Source organism: Nycticebus coucang, chromosome 21 (genome assembly GCF_027406575.1).
Source record: "Nycticebus coucang isolate mNycCou1 chromosome 21, mNycCou1.pri, whole genome shotgun sequence".
Classification (NCBI taxonomy): Eukaryota; Metazoa; Chordata; class Mammalia; order Primates; family Lorisidae; genus Nycticebus; species Nycticebus coucang.
Genome location: NC_069800.1, coordinates 19,389,083 through 19,408,208, shown reverse-complemented (window position 1 = coordinate 19,408,208; position 19,126 = coordinate 19,389,083).

Here is a 19,126-nt window from a genome sequence, read left to right as displayed (position 1 = left end):
CCATTCTTGATGTAGCTAATTTTAATGCACATACCCTCAGTGACCTGGGTCCCACCATGTGCAGGCAGGGACTCCAGCTCCAGTGCGGAGCCGTTATTAATGGCAAAGGCGAGAGCTGGGACCCCCAACAGCCATTTTTAACTGTGGACATTAGTGCTCAATTTTGAGCTGCACCAAGGGACTCATAAGCGGAAGACATAATGCTTGTTTGTGGAACTTTTATAGCTAATTGACATTTTTTCAGTGCTCCTCCGACAGCTGTAGTTACTCCTGATTGGAAGCCTCATAAAAAGCATCAAGTTGGACACTGTCTCCAGATGGGGCCATATTTCTGATGTACCATTGAAAATAAAAATAAATAAGTGTCAAAATAAATACACTTGAAAGTGATAAAGAGGCACTGAAGTGATTGGCAAAAGCAGTTCTTTTTGTTCAAAAATAATGGATGCTGTTTTCACACTAATCGAGGCTGTTTTACTCTCTGAAGCTGTCAGACTTCCTCCTTCCCTGGGAACATTTTCCTCCCTCCTACATCTGTTCTTTGCTCTACTAGAAAGGGGAACACGGAAGCAAATGTCTCCTTTCCCAGTCAACAAGCCTGTTCCCAATTATAGGTTTCTGGATTCTGCCCCTGGTGCTAACAGTAGGCTGCTACCCAGGCTGCTCACAGTCAAGTTCGTGAGACAAGTTATGATTAGACTCCAGCTGAGAAATCGACTAATGCTAAGAAGTTCACTTTCATCTCTAGACATATTCGGGTACAGATTACCCAGGAACATTAATGGCAGTGTAGTCCGAGATATACCAGCTGAAGGGGGACATCCCTTGTCATAAGTGCTAGTTCAGGTTTATAGAGACCGTAAGACACTATCCTGAGTATGGACCTGAATCCAAGTCCTGTTAGCTTCATTCTACTTTTCTTGACTCCAAAAAGCCTCTGTTGCCCATGGAATGAGCTCATTCAAAAACATTATTTTCAGGACAGAATATTCCAGATGGCAGACCACCCCATACCAACCAATTTTTCTGGTTGCATGGAATATCACATCTCACCTATGTGGAGGTCTCTCAGCCCAAACGCTTCCTGATTGAAAGCCTAAACCGTGACATGTATAAAAACCATCATCATATTTGAATGGTCATATCTTACATCCAATGTCTCCCTATCAAAAACGGATGTACTGAAGGCTCAGGAAAGTTCTATCCGGAATTTTCTTAAAACTTGTATGTTCACTTACACTACAGACAATGTGAACACATGTAGAGACCAAATTTCTAAGCCAAAGCAGCGAGGAGGAAAAGAGCAGTTTCGGGAAGCAGGTGCAGTAGACAGCAGAAAGATGTCAGAGAACAGCGGGTATGGAAAACATTTTAAATTCAAAATAATTAGATAGGAAGACTTGAGGGCTCACTGATGAGCCCCACACCCCAAGTCAACTTAGTGCAGAGGCCAGAACCTGTAAAATGCCAGTCAGCGTAAGCCATGGCCCTCAGCCACCCGGGAAAACGCAGCATGCTGGAGCTCTCTGGAAGAAGCGGGAAAGAAAACGCTTTAGGAAAAATTCTAACCCAAAATGTTAGTTACTATTGTTTGTTAGTATTCATTGAGGGCAATTAAAGGACAGGCTCTTGATTCTGGTCTCAGATAAGACGAATTCCATTCAAATTATTAAGCAAACAGGGAATGCCTTAACTTCACAAGAGAAGCTTCAGAGTTGATGTGGGGGGTTCAGGAACAGCTGGATATGGTGCCCAGAGGACTTCATCGAGGATCTCCACTTTTGTCACCCTGCTTGCCTCTGAAATTTTCTTTCCTTCCGTCAGTTCAGCAACCCTTGATGGTTTTCCAGCCTGAGTCCTGGGAAGGCTTATTGGCCTGGCTGACGTCACCTGCCATTCTAGACTCCATGGCTGCGGCCAGGTGGACGTGGTGTTCTCATTGACAGCCTAGGTCACATGCCCACAGAGGTGGCTGGGGAGGGGTGAGCTCGGCTCCGCTGTCCTCGGGCCTGGGAGCAGGGTTGGGGGGGATGACCAGAGGAAAACCTGGGGGGAAAGGTGCTGGTAAAAACAACTGGTATTTGTTGCATCATTAGCAATCATAAAAACAGTTTTCTAGAACGCCTGGATACCCGAAAGTGTCAGAGTCCCGGGATTCTTGGCAAACAGATGAGATGGCGAACAAGGTGCAGGTGGACTGTGGGGAGAGAGGGATGGAAGCGGGCATGGTGGCTGGAGAGCTGGGCGCTGCGCAGACCCCTGCAGCCTACCCAGCCCGCCCAGCGCCCTGAGCTCAGGCCGCCCTGCCAGGTGAGCTGAAGCGAGGGGCCAGGCTCGGCACCCCCAATCTGGCTCAGTGGTCGGATGTGATTGCCGCTAAGGAAGGGTCCTCCTCTCCAGGGAGGACGCTCCCTTCAGCCAAGTGTAATTCTTGGGGTGCGTGGGGGGGGGGACTCAGCTGTGCGTCAAGAGCAGCCGCATTCCCAGCACATGGGAAGGAAGGCCTCGTGCTCAGGGGCGGCCTCTGGGGAGCCGGGAATGAAGAGTGGGTGGCAGCTAGGGAGGGAGTCAGGGTGCTTTTCCTGAATGTGGGGCTCCGAATCTGCGACCCTGGCCCCACCCCATGCAGGTGCACGCCCTGGGCCAGCAGAGGAGCCAAAACACACGGCAGCCAGTGCTTTGGGCAGAGATGTGGATGAAGGGAAGAAGGAAAGACGCCTCATTCACTGAGTTTAGTGTCAGCCAGTCCCATGCTCTGTCCTTTATAACGAACTTGGGACTCTCAGAGTATCAGAGGATATGGATAAAGAGTCTCTGCCATTAATACTCTTATTATTTTTTTAAAAAAGTATTAGGAACTTAAATGCTGGTTCTTGGGGCTTCAGTTCAAGAAAATTCTCTTCAGGTTTGGGTTACAGAAACCACACTAATAATAGCAAAGGAAAGAGGGACACGGGCCTTCTACTAAATCAGCTCAAGGTCAGGAAAAAGAGCAGCTTTTCAAGTTTGAGTCTCTGGGGCCAGCAAAAGTGTGTCAAGGGAAAGTCAATTCCCAAGAAGAGGTAGGAAATTAGGGAAAGTAATCATTAGTCCAAGGCTTCTTTTGAAAAGAGAATCAGAGGCTCGGTGCCTGTGGCTCAAGTGGCTAATGCGCCAGCCACATGCACCTTGGCTGGTTAGAATCCAGCCGGGCCTGCCGAACAATAATGACGGCTGCAATCAAAAAATAGACGGGCGCTGTGGCGGGCGCCTGTAGTCCCAGCTACGTGGGAGGCTGAGGCAAGAGAATCGCTTAAGCCCAAGAGTTGGAGGTTGCTGTGAGCTGTGATGCCACAGCACTCTACCCAGGAGGACAGCTTGAGGCTCTGTCTAAAAAAAAAAAAAAGAAAGAAAGGAAAGAGAACCACAAAGAAATTCAGAAAGTTAGGGGGCAGGGATAGATTCTAAAACAAAGAACAATGAGACAAATGCAGTAAAGCCTGACTAGGTGTGAGCGGTGTCTACAAGGGAGAGAGGGAGACCCGAACTCTCACTTCCCCTCCATTGCTGATTTTTTCTTACAGAATTTATTAACCCCAAATTTGTAACTGAGCTCAAGATGTCCTCGCGTGCCCTGAACTTGCAGATAAATTGTGTGTGTTCCCCCATGTGCACATGTACATCCTTCTAAAGAGAGGTTCAGTGGGTTTCCTTAGCCTTTAAAGCGACTATAATCACACAAACATGTAAGAATCAATTATTCCAGCCCCAGTAGTGATTCTAGCAGGTGAGAGTTGTAACAGGAAGGAGAAAAGGTTTTAGACAATACTTGTATTTCCTTTTTGAGCAGACTGCTCATTTTCATGATGCAAAATTTAAACTATATGTAGTGTTCACTGAAAAGTTTCTTTTCCCCCTCTGCATACATGTCCCTGATTTTCTTCTGCATAGCAAATGATGTTACTAATTTGGGGGTAGCTTCCCAAGTGCATTCTTTATATTTTTGCGTGCGCGTCTGTGTGTGTGTGTGTGTGTGTGTGTGTGTGTTTAAAGACAGAGATGAGCAAACCCAGAACACATATAGTACATTTACATATGTATGCATATTTTTACCCAAAGAGTAGTACACTATAGACGGTGTTCCCTACTATCTGGGGATTGATGGGCGGGGGGCAGAATCCACTACCCCAAAATATGTCACTTTGGCATAAGGATTATTTTGGGCTAACAGCACTTGAGAAACAGGAGATGCAAGGAGGGCATTCTAATCTCTCCTTTGCTTCCTGGAGACATGAGATAAAAACTCCCATGTAAAAGACGCCCTCCGCATACCAGGAGGAAAGAAACAGCCTTTTTTTTTTTTTATTAAATCATAACTGTATACAATGATATGATTATGGGGCATCATACACTCACTTCATAAGCCATTTGACACATTTTTATCACAGTGGTTAACATAGCCTTTCCGGCGTTATCTCAGTTACTGTGCCAAAACATTTACATTCTACATTTACCAAGTTTCGCAAATACCCCTGTAATATGCACCACAGGTGTGATCCCACCGATTCCCCTCCCTCTACCCACCCCCCCCTTTCCCACTTCCCCCTATTGTTAAGTTGTAGCTGGGTTATAGTTTTCATGTGAGAGTCCCAAATTAGTTTCATAGTAGGGCTGTGTACATTGGGTATTTTTTCTTCCATTCTTGGGATACTTTACTAAGAAGAATATGTTCCAGCTCCATCCATGTAAACATGAAAGAGGTAAAGTCTCCATCTTTCTTTAAGGCTGCATAGTATTCCATGGTATACATATACCACAATTTATTAATCCATTCGTGGATCGATGGGCACTTGGGCTTTTTCCATGACTTAGCTATTATGAATTGGGCTGCAATAAACATTCTGGTACAAATATCTTTGTTATGTTGTGATTTTTGGTCTTCTGGGTATATGCCCAGCAGAGGGATTACAGGATTGAATGGCAGATCTATTTTTAGATCTCTGAGTGTTCTCCATATATCTTTCCAAAAGGAATGTATTAATTTGCATTCCCACCAGCAGTGCAGAAGTGTTCCCTTTTCTCCGCATCCACGGCAATTGAAGCAGCTTCAAAAATACATTACTGGGACTTGATCAAACTAAAAAGCTTCTGCACAGCTAAGAACACAGTAAGCAGAGCAAGCAGACAGCCCTCAGAATGGGAGAAGATATTTGCAGGGTATATCTCTGACAAAGGTTTAATAACCAGAATCCACAGAGAACTCAAACGCATCAGCAAGAAAAAAACAAGGGATCCCATCGCAGGCTGGGCAAGGGACTTGAAGAGAAACTTCTCTGAAAAAGACAGGCACACGGCCTTCAGACATATGAAAAAATGCTCATCATCTTTAATCATCAGAGAAATGCAAATCAAAACTACTTTGAGATATCATCTAACTCCAATGAGACTAGCCTATATCACAAAATCTCAAGAAACAGCCTTTGACAGGACGTCATAGCCAAGAGAATTCTGTACAAACAGGTCTGGTGAAAACTCTCCTTGTCTTCCTTCACCCTCCTCACATAGTTTAGTTACTTTTCCACAATTGCTTCTCTTTGTTCAAGCTAATATAAAAACATTTAAGTTTTGCATTTAGGGTTTTCATTTTCTTATGAGGGCTTCCATGGAATGTAAAATTTATATAAATTTGCATTCTTTTCTCCCATAAAAATGTCTTTATGTCAGTTTTCTTCTCCCACATAGCTGCAAAAGAGGAAGTAAAATTTTGCTCCCCTACAGCATAAAGATCTTCCTTATTATTTTTTAAGGCTCTTAGTATTCTGTTCATGGATGTGCCATAATTTCTTCAGCCAGCCCCTCGGTGATAAACATCTTGGTTATATAAAAATATTTTTACTATTATAGCAACTGCAATAAATAAGCTTGATTATGCATAAATTTGCACATGTAAAAATCTCTGAGATAAATTCCTTTGAATGAAATTGCTGTGTAAAATGGCAAGTGCATTTGTAATTTTGATGGATATTTCCAAATCACTCTTTATCTAGCCTGTGCTAATTTAAACTCCCTACAGCAATATATAAGGATGCCTGTTTCCTCACATTTTGCCAACAGAGTTTATTAATAAAATCTTCCTCTTTTTGAGGATAAGTGAGAACCATCTCTCAATAAAATTTTATTCACATTTCTCTTTTTTGAGAAAATAGCACCTTTTTATATAAGTATAATTCGAGTTTACTTTTCTGTGAACCACATATTCATTAATTTTTTGTTTTTATTTGTGAGAGTTCTTTATATATTTAATTATCTCTTTATTTGAGATGTTCAGAATGGGCTTCAAGTAAATTTTAAAATACAGTAGAACCTCTGTAAGTTGACCACCCAAGGGACTGCAACAAACTGGTCAACATATGGAGGTGGTCAAAGTCAGGAACTAGGCCTACTAGCTTGCCGCACCCACGGCACCACAGCCGTAGTGAGGCGGCGCTGACCGCGTTTTAGAACGCCGGTAAGGAGGCTTGTGCTCCACGGAGCTTCGCCCCCAGCGACCCCTGCACAAACGGCATCAGAAACGGTGCTCTACGTGCCAAGTCACCCGCAGGAGCTTGAACGACCGTGGCAGCCTTTAAAATTTATTACTTTGTTTTTCTTTAGCGTAGGTCTGTGTGCTCTGATACTAATCACAATGTGCTTTCTCAAGGCTGGACCCACCGCACTACAGGATAAGATAAGGCACGAGCCTGCTAGACTCAGTGCCGCCTATAAGTCAGGCACTAAAACGTTTAAGCAATAAATACCATCACAGTAAATACCAATGATTTAGGAGTAAAACAATTTCACAACCATGAGTGAGTTAAATTTTGTACTGTTTATTTTAGGTATGCTTTTAGCTGTTATCAATTACGAACAGAGACAGAGTAATTACATTGTCAAAAATATCTAAAACAATCAGAGCTTACCTAAGCACGAAAACTGCAACCGTAAAGAAAAAATTTGTAACTTTCCCAGTAATTCAGAATGACCCTTGTGTAACCCATGACGCCCCCCTGCCTGTGAGCAGAAGTGTATAAGTACTTGCATAAGTTTCACAGTAAAGTCGCAGCTGCATACTCCAACCCGTAGTGTGTCGGACTGTCATTCCTGCGCCGACCTCTCAACCTTCCTCGCTCCTTCTCCCTGCTCTCCCTCGGACTGAAGCCCACCGACAGGGTGGTCCGCGGCACTAGCTGATATATACCTGTGGCACACATCTGGTCTATGAAAATTAGATAAATTTAAGGAGGTGGTCAATGTAGGGAGGTAATCAACTGTGGAGATTTTACTGTATACATGTATAAAAAGAAACTCATCTATAAATATGACCCAACAGGAATGGAAACATGCAAAAAAGACAGAAAAAATTAGCAGGGATTAAGACTAAAAGGGAAGAAAGATAAAGACTCCTGAAAATTAAAAATTGGAACTTGGATGAAAGAGATAGTGATACCCACAGAATAGGAAAAAAAGAGTATGTGTTGGTTAAAACAGGCTCAACAGCTGTAACAAATGTATCAAAAAATGCAACAAATCAAATACAGTTATATATTGCCCAGTAACTTTCTGGAGCAAGTTACTCTCCTCAATGTGAGATTCAAAACCAATACAGTTGGTAAAAGGGGTCGGCCAGCAATTCTCAACCTGTGGGTCCCAACCCCTTTGAACTATATTAAAGGTTCATGGCAGTAGAAAGGTTGAGATCCACTGCCCTAGGGTCTCATGGTGATCTGTATCCATTTGTGGAAAGAAAAGAAAGTATGGGACAGGTATACCCACTTCTTAACAGCATTGGCCTTGGCCAGATGTTGTAGTTTACACTATAATCCCAGTCCTTTGGGAGCCTGAGGTGGATTGCTTGAAGTCAGAAGTTCAAGACTGGGCAACATAGTGAGACACTGTCCCTACAAAAAAATTTAGAAAAGAGCTGGGTGTGATGGCTTACACCTGTAGACTCAGCTACTTGGGAGACTGTGTGCAGAAGGTTCTCTTGAGCCCAAATGTTTGAGGCTGCAGTGAACCATAATCAAACCAGTGCACCCCAGTCTTGGTGACCAAGTGAGACCCTGTCTCGAGAAAGAAAAAAATAAAAAGGAAAATAAAAGCAAACCATTGGCCTTGAAACGGTTCACATCACCTCCATGTCTGTTCTATTGGTAAGAAGTGATCACAAGTTCACACCTTGCTGGGGTATAAAGGGCCTGGCTGGGCAGCTGCTTACCATCGACAACTCTATTACCAAGGAAGTAGGGAATGATTTTCATGGACCAATGGCCATCTCCAACACAACTGGAAGGTGACAGGAATAGATTGGGCACCCCAGACTTGGAGAAATGGGGACAAAAAGCATTTATAGTAAGCAGAAGCCCTTACCTGGCTTTATGTCCTGAGATATACGTGATCCGATGCCTGAGGACTGCCCTGCTGCTGGAAACAAGGGCCAAGCTGTCTGTTGTGTTCACTATTTTCTCCTCAGTGCCTAGAACACTGGCACACAGCAGGTGCTTAACAAATCCTGAGAATAAACAGTTCTATACCATAGAATAACAGAAGCCGAGGTTAGAAGTGGGATATCTGCTTCTTTGGCCAAGAGTTGCCCTTGCAGTGAGGTCAGTGAGCTCAAGCCCCCTCTTATTTTTCCAAGCCCCTCCTTAGTCTTGGCTCTGAGTTTTCTCGTTTGGCGTCAGGGACTTCGCAGCATCTGAGCCCAGGCTCTGTATTTTCAAAGAAACTCAAAATAGTTTGTTAACAGCCCTCAAACTCCTAAAGAACTTTTCTCTAAACGTCTTAGTTTTTAGTACAAGCAAGAAATACATTTTATTATTTTTTATTGTGTTTCATGCCTCCAGCAACTTCCCCCAAATGTCTGTTCCTCCTCTGATCCCTAGCCCTCAAAGAAAAATGTAAGGCTCAAACAGAACATGAGATTGGACAGTTGGATTTCCTATCCCTTCCCCCTAATATTTTGGTCCCATTAAACAGCATCATAAACTTGGGTGAATTTATAAGCAGCAATCAGATTCAGTCCAATCTATTCATAAATACCTCAGCCTCGTGACCTACAACTGTAAACACAGATTCATCACATAAGTCACAAATCTGGCTGCAGCTCGGTCCCTGACATTGCCGGGTGTACCTATGCAACGGCCACCAACTGAGGGAGCCTCTGTCTTGGCAGGAGATCTACCTCTGAATTTTTAATTTTTAATTTTTAAATTTGAAGCAGTATGTTTCATACCAAGGAAGTCCTCCCAGCTGTACGAAGCAAAACAGAACAAGGCCGGGCATAGCTTGTTACGGCAGAATTGACACGGTGGTGATGATGGCAGGGTTTCTGAGGGCGGAGGAACCGGCTGAGACAGGCTCTTGGCTTCTGCCTTCGCTGGCTGCCTTCCGCCTCAGGGATGAGTAAGCACTGATGCTGACCAGGTGGATCTGGGGCATAAGGCCAACAGACAGTAGGAGGAGAGCAGTGGACATTTCACAGCGGGTAGTGTGTCCAGGCGCTGTGGGGTTTCTGATATGTGTTGTCTTTAATGTTTAACCTCCAAAACAGACAGGGAGGCCCCTCCGCATTTCACAGGCGGAGCAGTGAATGTACCTGGTACAAACAGTTCTACAAAATGTGGATGCAAGATCAGGTTCACGTTCACTATCCTTTCTTCTTCTACTTCTTTTAATAGTTTATTTATTTATTTATTTGAAACAGGGTCTCACTCTGTTGCCCTGGGTAGAGTGCCATGGTGTCATAGCTCACAGCAACCTCCAACTCTTGGCCTAAAGCCATCCTCCCGCCTCAGCCTCCGGAGTAGCTGAGACTACAGCAACCTGCCATGATGCCCGGGCTAATTTTTCTTTCTTTTTTTTTTTTTAAGTAGAGATGGGGTCTCACTCTTGCTCAGGCTGCTCTTAAACTCCTAAGCTCAGCGATCCACCCACCTTGGCCTCCCAGAGTGCTAAGATGATAAGCATGAGCCACCATGCCCAGCCCACAATCCTTTCTGAACATCCCTTCAACTCAGATGACTTCAGAAGGTTTCAGGTTTGGAAAACGTAATGTGATTCAGTGACCCTAGATTAGCTGGCACCCCACCAGGGCCTGAGGGGAAACTTCACTATCATCTTACAGGAATATTTTATGCAGCAAAACAGGAATAGTCTCACTGAGAGGGATAAATGAAAATTATAAAAAACCTACATCCCTCTGGTCAGTATTTTTACCTAATGAGACTGTATCAGACTTAGAAACAAAGTTCTGATTTCAGGGCATTTTGGCATTGGAATTGTGAATTAAGAATCATGGACCTTATCTTTTCCTCGTCCTAGGTCATTTCTGACCGTCCTTCTTTCATTTCCTCTTCCCCCTCTTCCTTCCCTCGTCTTGTTGTCTATCCACCTTTTAATCATTAGACTGTGTAACGTGAAATGATATGAATAATAGGCCATGTTTTTATCAGTAATCACCTCCCTCCCATCTCAAACAAGTCAACAAACAAAAAGATTCCATGATCAAATGACTGGAACTATTTTTGGATTAAAAATGTTTCTTTACTGCAATAACTGTACAAACCCTCAATTTTATAAAATGCCTTGTGATTTAAAAAATAGAGAGAGAGAGAATGTTTTTGACCCTGAGCAACCATGGTGGACTTTGGAACACAAGGCCCCGTCTTTTCTTTTTTTCCTTTCTTTCTTTTTTTTTTGCAGTTTTTGGCAGAGGCTGGGTTTGAACCTGCCACCTCCGGTATATGGGGCCAGTGCCCTACTCAACAGTGCCCCGCTCTTAAATGACACATGGACTGAGTCCTCCTGGGCACCTGGTCCTTCCTTATCCCTTTTCAATTCAAGGTCCTTCCTTATCCCTTTTCAATTCAATTCAGATTTCAAGCTGAATCCCATGTATTAGCTTGGAAAAAATTAGCTGAGACCTCTGAGGATTCCTATAAAAATAAGGAAAACTGAGCCTTCAGGCCGGGCATGGTGGCTCATACCTGTAATCCCAGAACTCTGGGAGGCCAAGGTGGATAGATCGCCTGAGCTCAAGAGTTCAAGAGCAACCTGAGCATGAGTGAGACCCCATCTCTAAAAAAAAAAAACAGCTGGGCTTTGTGGTGGGCGCCTGTAGTCCCAGCTACTCTGGAGGCTGAAGCAAGAGAATCGCTTGAGCCTGAGAGTTTGAGGTTGCCGTTTGAGACACTGTGGTGGCACTCAGCCCCAGGGCAACTGAGTGAGATTCTGTCTCAAAGCAAAAGAAAACAAAACAAAAACAAAAAACCGATCCTTCAATTTGTCTTGACAGAGTCCCTATTTAGGCATCTTTTACTGCCAATGTCATAAATTTCATGATAATATGCAATAAAGTAGAAATTCTTTATTAAAATAAAAACTGATTTTCCCACTTAAAAAAAAAACAAAAAACATTTTGTGTCACAAATGACTCAATCATTTAAAAAAGTGATATGTGCTGTGCCAGGGGGATCCATCACCAGATTTGGGAGAGACGAAATGATCTAAGGAAGATTCTGATTGGAAATACGGATTCATTCAGGACTTTGTAAGTAATGTTTAAATTAATAATACTGGAGCTTATTATCAATCGCAGGGTTCACATTTTTGGAACAGCAGGCTGATGTGTGTGAACACACCCAAATATACACACAGTCCAGTTTCTTGAGCATAACTTAAGTAAATCATTAACAAGTATGAAACAACACTTTCTTGGTTTGCTTGTTAACTATTGAATGAGCTATTAAAATAACATATCCACCATAGTAATTATGAAAACAGAATTTTCACCATGACCTAAATGATAGCTCAGGGTCCTAGGATAGCAGAAACTGTCAAATCGCTGAAGGCCATGCCCAGAGGATTCACACCTCACTTCTGCTCCATTCTGTTGGTCAAAGAAAGTCTCTAGGTGAGCCCAGACAGCTTATGAGAATGAACAATCACAGCAACAGGGCATGTGGAAGGAGGGAATGTTATGGCCGTATTTGCAAACAATCTGTGGATAAGTAGGCGTATGATAATTTTAAAGGCTTTTGACGAATACTATCCCCCAAAGAGATTGCACCAGTGATATCCTTACAGCGGTGAGTCCAAGTGTCTGTCCTGTATGTGTTCTCCAGTAGGGTACCAGAGATCTCTTTAAACTTTTATAAGATCAAGGTATGGCAAATGATAGCCCAGCGATGATTTGATTTTAATTTTTAATTTCCGGTAAAGTTGAACATCTGTTGCCATGCTCATTGACCACTTAAATTTCTTGCATTATTAACTGTATGTTCATAACTCTTGTCATGGTGAAAATTAAGGAATTTTAAAGCCAATTTAAAAGTGGATTGTGTCTCTGTTTTATTAATTTGAAAGAGCTCTTTACATATCAGTTGATTCGCTGTCACATGTTGCACTGTGCTTTCCATTGTTTCTGACGTAATTCCATCTGTGTCCTTTCCTGATTTCTAACTCGGTCAGGCCCTGCTGGATTTTCCTGTGCATCCTGTCCCTCAAGTTCATCCTCAGGGCAAGTTCTGTGCTGATCAGACACTCTGTGGTATATCTGCTATGCTAGTTTATATCCAGCAACCCATTGCTAGGTGTATACAGGTATCCGAAAAAGAGGGAATCAGTATATTGGGGAGACACCTGCACTTCCATATTTATTGCAGCACTGCTCACAACAGCCAAGACAGGGCATCGACTAAGTGCCCATCAAAGCATGAGTGGACAAGAAAGTTGTGGCATATACAACATTATTCAGTCATAAAAAAGAATGAAATCCTATCATTTGCAGTCACATGGATGGACTTGGAGGCCATTACACTACATGAAATAAACCAGGCACATAAAGAGAAATATCACACGTTCTTGCTCATGTGTAGAAACTAGAAAGGTGTATCTCATGGAAATAGGGAGCGGGCTGGTGGCTACTGGAAGCCAGAGAAAGAAGGAGGGAGATGAAGGGGAAAAAACGATACATGTATTTCTTACCACCGAAATGTACACTTAAAAATGGTAAAGATAGCTGTATCTTACCTCAACAAAAAATGGTAGTTTAGGAAGTTTGCTCAAAGAATGTCTTAGGGGCCTTGGTTTATTGTAGGCTGTGTTTCTGGAGTCCAATGTCCCCACCGATTATGATGGATACTTTACTGGTTTGAACTGGATCTTAGAAATGGAAGAACAAGCTCAGATTGTCTCAGCAGACTTCCCCACGTCATCTGGTGAGGAGCCGGGTAAGCCTGGGGCCAGCTCCCTGGGAGGACGCTCTTCCTCTTCACATCTACGATTTCAGAGCTCTGCCAGGGACCATTAGCTTCCCCTCCCTGGGTTCAGAGCCCAGCCTGGCACCTTAGAAGAACACCATTCAGTGGCCTGCACACAAGTTAGACTTTTCTAGGCTTGGAGCACCTTGAGCAGCAGCTTGAAGGGTCTAGAAGCTCTGAATTTCAAGTTGTGTCTCTGAGATGTGTTTTTGTTGTTGTAGTTTGTTTTAGAGAGATAGGATCTCACTCTGTCGTTGAGTGCAGCAGCACAATCACAGCTCACTGTAACATTGGATCTGGGGCTCAAGCGATCCTCTGCTTCAGCCTCTCAAGTAGCTGGGACCCACAGGTGCACACAACCACACCTGGATAATTTTTAAATGTTTTATAGAGATATGGTCTTGCTATGCTTCCCAGGCTTGTCTCAAATTCCTGGCCTCCAGTGATCCTCTGCCTTAGACTCCCAACATGCTGGGATTGCAGATGTCAGCCCCCATATCCTATTGTGATGTGGCTACACTTCCAGTTAGTACTGAATTCTAATCTAGATGTATTAGATTGGGGTTCTCCAGAGAGACAGAACCATAGAGAGATAAATACATGGATATGGCAGGTAGATAAATAGAGGGGAGGGAGTTTACTAGGAGATTTGGTCCTTATGAAGGCTGAGAAGTCCTACCACAGGCCACCTGTAAGCTGGAGAACCAGAGATGCTGGTAGCATGGTTCAGTCCAAATCCAGACATCTCAGAACTGGGGAAGCAATGGTGCGATTTTCAATCCAAGACCAAAGGCCCGAGGATTAGCAGAGTGGAAGGGGCCACTTGTGTAAGTCCTTGAGTTCCAAGGCTGAGGAGCCTGGAGTTCTGATGGTCAAGGGCAGGAGGAGGAGAGTGTCCCTGCCTTAGGAGAGAGAGGGAAGACAGCCTTTCCTCTCCTTCTTATTCTATTTGGACCCCCCAGCCTATTGGATGGCGTCCACCCACATTTACGGCCTATCTTCTGCCCTCAGTCCACTAACTCACGTGCATGCCCTCATAGACGGAGCTAGAGGCAATGCTCTGCCGTTTCTCGAGGTCGTCCTTAAACCTGAAGTTAACCCTCACACTGGGGGTGGCTGTGAAAGTGTTTTTCTGATGGAATTAAAAACCCCTAATCAGTTGACTATGAATAAGAGAAAATGTCTTGGATAATGAAGGTGGCTCTGGCTGAAGCCGTTGGAAGGCCTTCGAAGGAGGCCTGAGGTTTGAGAGAGAGAGAGAGAAGGCGAGAAGGAGAATCCCAGCTGTGGACAGCTGTGGGCCGTGCCTGCAGCCTTCTACCCTGCCTTTCCTTTCTTCCTTTCCTTCACACTGCCTGATGGCTCTGAGACTCACTTGGCCATCCCACAACTGCACAATCAGTTCCTTATGTCTACACACCTCTGACCATTCTGCTTTTCTGGCAGAAGAACGTCAGTCCTGGGGATGCAGCTTCCAGCCCTGCTCTCCCTAAGGGCAGATGATCTTAAACCGCTCCAGTGGCCCCAGTATTGTCTTCAGGAACTCCACGGGCCTGGATTCTGAATTCTGTTCCTGGGTGCGACAGTGGAGGGAAAGAAGAGAGAAGAGGGAGGGGCTGGGCCAAAGCTCGGCCTCCGGTGGACTGAAGGCAAAGGGGAAAGACCGGCCCTCTCGCCTCAGCGTCCAGCTGATGGGGGTCAGCGGCCAGGGTCAGGAGGTGGACCCGGGACAAGGGAGGAACTTGCACTGAGGCCCCCCAGCGCCTGCCTCTCTTCACCCCACGCCTGTTTTGTCACGTGTAGGCCAGCTAGGCCATCTCTCATCCCACACAACCCCCTGACGGAGAAGCACACCTCTCGTCTGTGCCATGCTACACCCCCTCATCTCCAAAGCCTGACTTTAGGTCCCCTTTGCCTGACAGTCCCTGGGTCAGGTCCGTCCAGCTTCTGTGTGCCATTTCCAGACTTCCTAGAAACTCACCTGTCTCTCTTTGCCCCGTGTCCCACAGAAGGGCACACCTATCCAGTGCCTCTGCCTGTGAGCCTCCAGTGATACAACTTCCCTCTGCACTAATATTGTCTGGCCTTGTATTGGCCTTAACAAGAGACAGCGAGACGTTCAGGAGCTGGGAAGTAAGTCTCCACATTTGTGGCTGGGGTGGCACTTCAAGGAAGGCCGGTTACCCAAATCTTGACTTTTCCTTTCCTTTCAAATTCTGATGGGCCAGAGACTCAGGCCAGACACAGTTTTAGAAAGCGGTGAGCATTTCCCAGCCTTGTCTTGGAATCACCCTGGATTCCACCTCTGTGGGTGCCCAGACTGTCCTCCTGTGCCCAGGAGGCTGCCCAGAGGTTCCTGTCACCTCTGCTCCTGACTTAGCTCACTTCTTCCTCTGTGGCCCTTCAAGTCTATTTCCAAGGAGCAGCCCCAGGGTAACTTTTACAATAATAAATCTGACATCACCGCCCCCATCCTCAAACACACACACCAATTCGGTTCAATAGCTGTTGGACATGCTGGGCCCTGGGCCAGAGGAACCACAGTGAGCAAGAAGGATGTGGCCTCATCCTCCCAGAACTCACCACTCAGGAGGGGTCAGCCAGGGAAACGGAAGGCTGCCAGACAGTTGTTAGATGCCACGGCATGTCCCAGGGAGGTATGACATTTAACCCCCTCAGTCCAGACTAGTCTAGCTTGCCTGGGGCAGCCTCCCCAGTGGGACCCTGTGGGCCCTGACACACCAGGCCAGCCTCATCTTCCCCTCCTGCCCCTCAGGACACCTGGAGGCTCCCCTCCCTGGACAAGCTCCTGTCCCGTCAGGCCCCAGGTTAGTGCTCACACACTGAGGTTTGGAGGTTTGGTTTGGTTTGTCTCTCACAGGAGCACACCAGCTGCCTCTGACATGAAGGAAGAGGAAATGGGCTCAGTATGAACAGTCCATCACCACAGGCCACTGAATTCAATTACCGACTCTCCATAAGGCGTAATCCACCCTTCCTGCCGCACAGTTTTGTGAGTTTTGACAAACACATACATAGATGTAACCCCCACTCCCCCGTCAAGATAGGGAACAGTCCCCTCAATCCCAGAACATTCCCTCTGGCCGCCCCTGCCTGGCCACTGCTCCCCTACCTCCCCGGGCCCCTGACAACCACTCATCTGCTTTGGTCCCTGTGGTCTGATCTTTTCAGATTTGTCATATAAATGGAATCTTATAGTAAGTGTATAAAATAAGCATCATGAATTTATTGCCTGACCCAGTTCTCTAAGGCTTTCCCTCCACTTTCTTTTGCTGCCTTTTGCTTTGATTCTCTCAGGATCTGACAACAATGGGAAGGTCATCTTCTTTAGAGTGAAGAGAAAGATATGCCAGACCCCCCTTGGCATCACCACTTCTGGGTGGAAATGTCACTGCTTGTGGACAGTGCCTCCTGCCTTCGGGCAGGTCCTGGGGCAGGCCTCCGATTTCCCCCAGGCTCTGCAGCTGGCGTGGGTGGTGGAGGCAGCCCTCAGGTCTCAGCACTGTCAGAGCCGCTGGGTGGGGCTGCCCCAGGCTGGCCCACTGCTACCTGCTCTAGCTCTACCTCGGAAAGCATTTGTCTATGTGAGAGTCATAGCTGAAATGTCTCGGTCAAAGGGAGCTCACAGGAATTCAAGAGCCACAGCTGCCCAAGCTTCAAGACACCCAGGGCAGCACCATCCACAACTCTTCAAATCTAGGGCACAAAGATGGCACTTCAGGCTGGTCGGTGTGCCCTTGGTCCTTCCTGCTTACAGACAAAGTAAAAGGGGCATAGCTCAAACCAGTGGGTTCAGAATGACAGACTTTTGTTAATAGGGTGGTGAAGAGGAAGATGAACAAATTTTCTTAGAATATCTGTATTTTGCCATTCCCTCTTTACCCAGGTGATGGCCACTTACAGACATCACTTCAAATATGTTTTACTCAATTCAAACCTCCCCTTCTGAAAACCCTCACTTTTAACTGCATTCCCTTGAATTCCTAGGTATGGTTTTGGCCGTCTCCAGTGCCGAGCTCCGAGATGGTGTGGTTCTCAGCTGGCGACAGAGATGGTCACAGCACATGGTTCCCATGCCTTTGCTGCAAACAAGGGGAAGCTTTCTGTGTGAGCCGGTGCACTCTCAGCCACCTGTCACCCCCCATGCCGACGAGCTGATCATCTGCCATGGGTACCAGGAAATCTAATAAAGGAAGTTCTTTGAGCTTCCTGGTCAGCATCCATTTCCAGAAGACAGACAAAGACAAGCCCAGCTATCACGGGCTGGGTGGGGGCCGAGACAGTAAAGCAGGCAAGGACTAGTTTTACTCCTTGAGGATTTTATGAACGATATTCAGGTAACTTGGAGCTCCCAAACCAGGCGGCTTTTTCTACATAGTCAGAATTTTCCCTGTGATCCTAGAAACTTAGGCCAGTTTTCTTCCAGAACTGCTTTCCTATACAACTCTTCTTCCCTTCCCCTCCTCGACCCCCTTCGGTCCACATCCTGGCAACAGGTGGGCAGAAGAGCTTCAAGGGGAAGGCAGCTCTTGGGCTCATGGCTCAGCAAAACTGGCCTCACATTAGAAGAGCAGTCATACGGAAAGACCAGCCCAAGACTGGAACAGCTAGACCAGGACGAGCCCCCAACCCCCCCCCCCCCATGGTGTGCTCACAGGACATTACCTATCTTCAGAAACGAGCTTTCCTCACATTCTCACATTCAAAGCAGGGAGGAAAGCAGGGAGGAAAACAGTGAGGAAAACAGCCGTCTCTGGTCTCTGGTGGTCAATGTCATGGCCCAATGCCAGGAATGTTGTACCTGATTTTTCCTTCATGGGGATAAACACACAGAGAAATTTACTTCTCAGGTGAGTGACACTTGCAATCATTTGGGGGGAAGGGATGAAGCTGCCCACCTTGGACAGTCCATGGGGAGCAGAGACTCTGACGTAGGTCGGCAGAGGTGTCCCCGTCCCCATGGCTTTGCCCATAAAGCTTCCTCCCTACAGATGCTCTAGGGACATCCTCATCCCATTCCCACGGACTTGTCCAGACTGTAGCTCTGCCTCCTGTGGCCATGGAATTAAAGTGGATCCTCCCAAAGCCACTTTCTGGGTCACCCGAGGGAAGAAGTGAAAAAACCAAACCATCCTTGGGGCCCAGGAGGGGGTATTTCAGGATGTTCTGGTTCCTTGCAAGAACCATCTCAGGAAAGGTGGCATCTGGTGGTCTTGGGGAGGCAGGAGACGCTTGTGGCATTTCCTGCATGGGAGGAGCCCTGCACTGTGCCCGACCCCCATGGCCACGTCTGCTTCTTAAGAAGAGTCTCCAGTCTCTTGGGCCACCTGATAAAGATTTGGGACAGACTTTACCTTTGCAAGGTAAAGCTCCCCAGAGAGCAGAGGCAATGAACATTACCTCCCAGGCTAGGGTGTTCCTGGCATGGGTACCAGGAAACCTAATAAAGGAAGTTTTTTGAGCTTCCTGGATAGCATCCTGGAAAGCCCAGGATGCCCAGTGATGCCTTGTGATGACAGCCGGGGTGTCACAGCTCCAGATTTGTCTTCTAGGTTCGACAGAGAGCTGCAGAGTATTAGTTCCAGGCTTCAGCTGGAGCCAAAGCTCAATTAGTAAGCACTTGTCTCACAGCTCCAAACCCACCCTCCCCTCCTCTGCTCTGGGATGCTGGGGCCGGAAGCTGCAGACCTCATTTCTGCTCTGCCAGATGCTGCCTGTTAGGCCCTGCCAAGACAGGGCACCTCAGGGACGGAGGAGGGGAAGGGGCCTGATCCACTTTGTTTTCTGTTCTTGTGAACAGCATCCCCAGTAGCACTTCCCATCTGCTT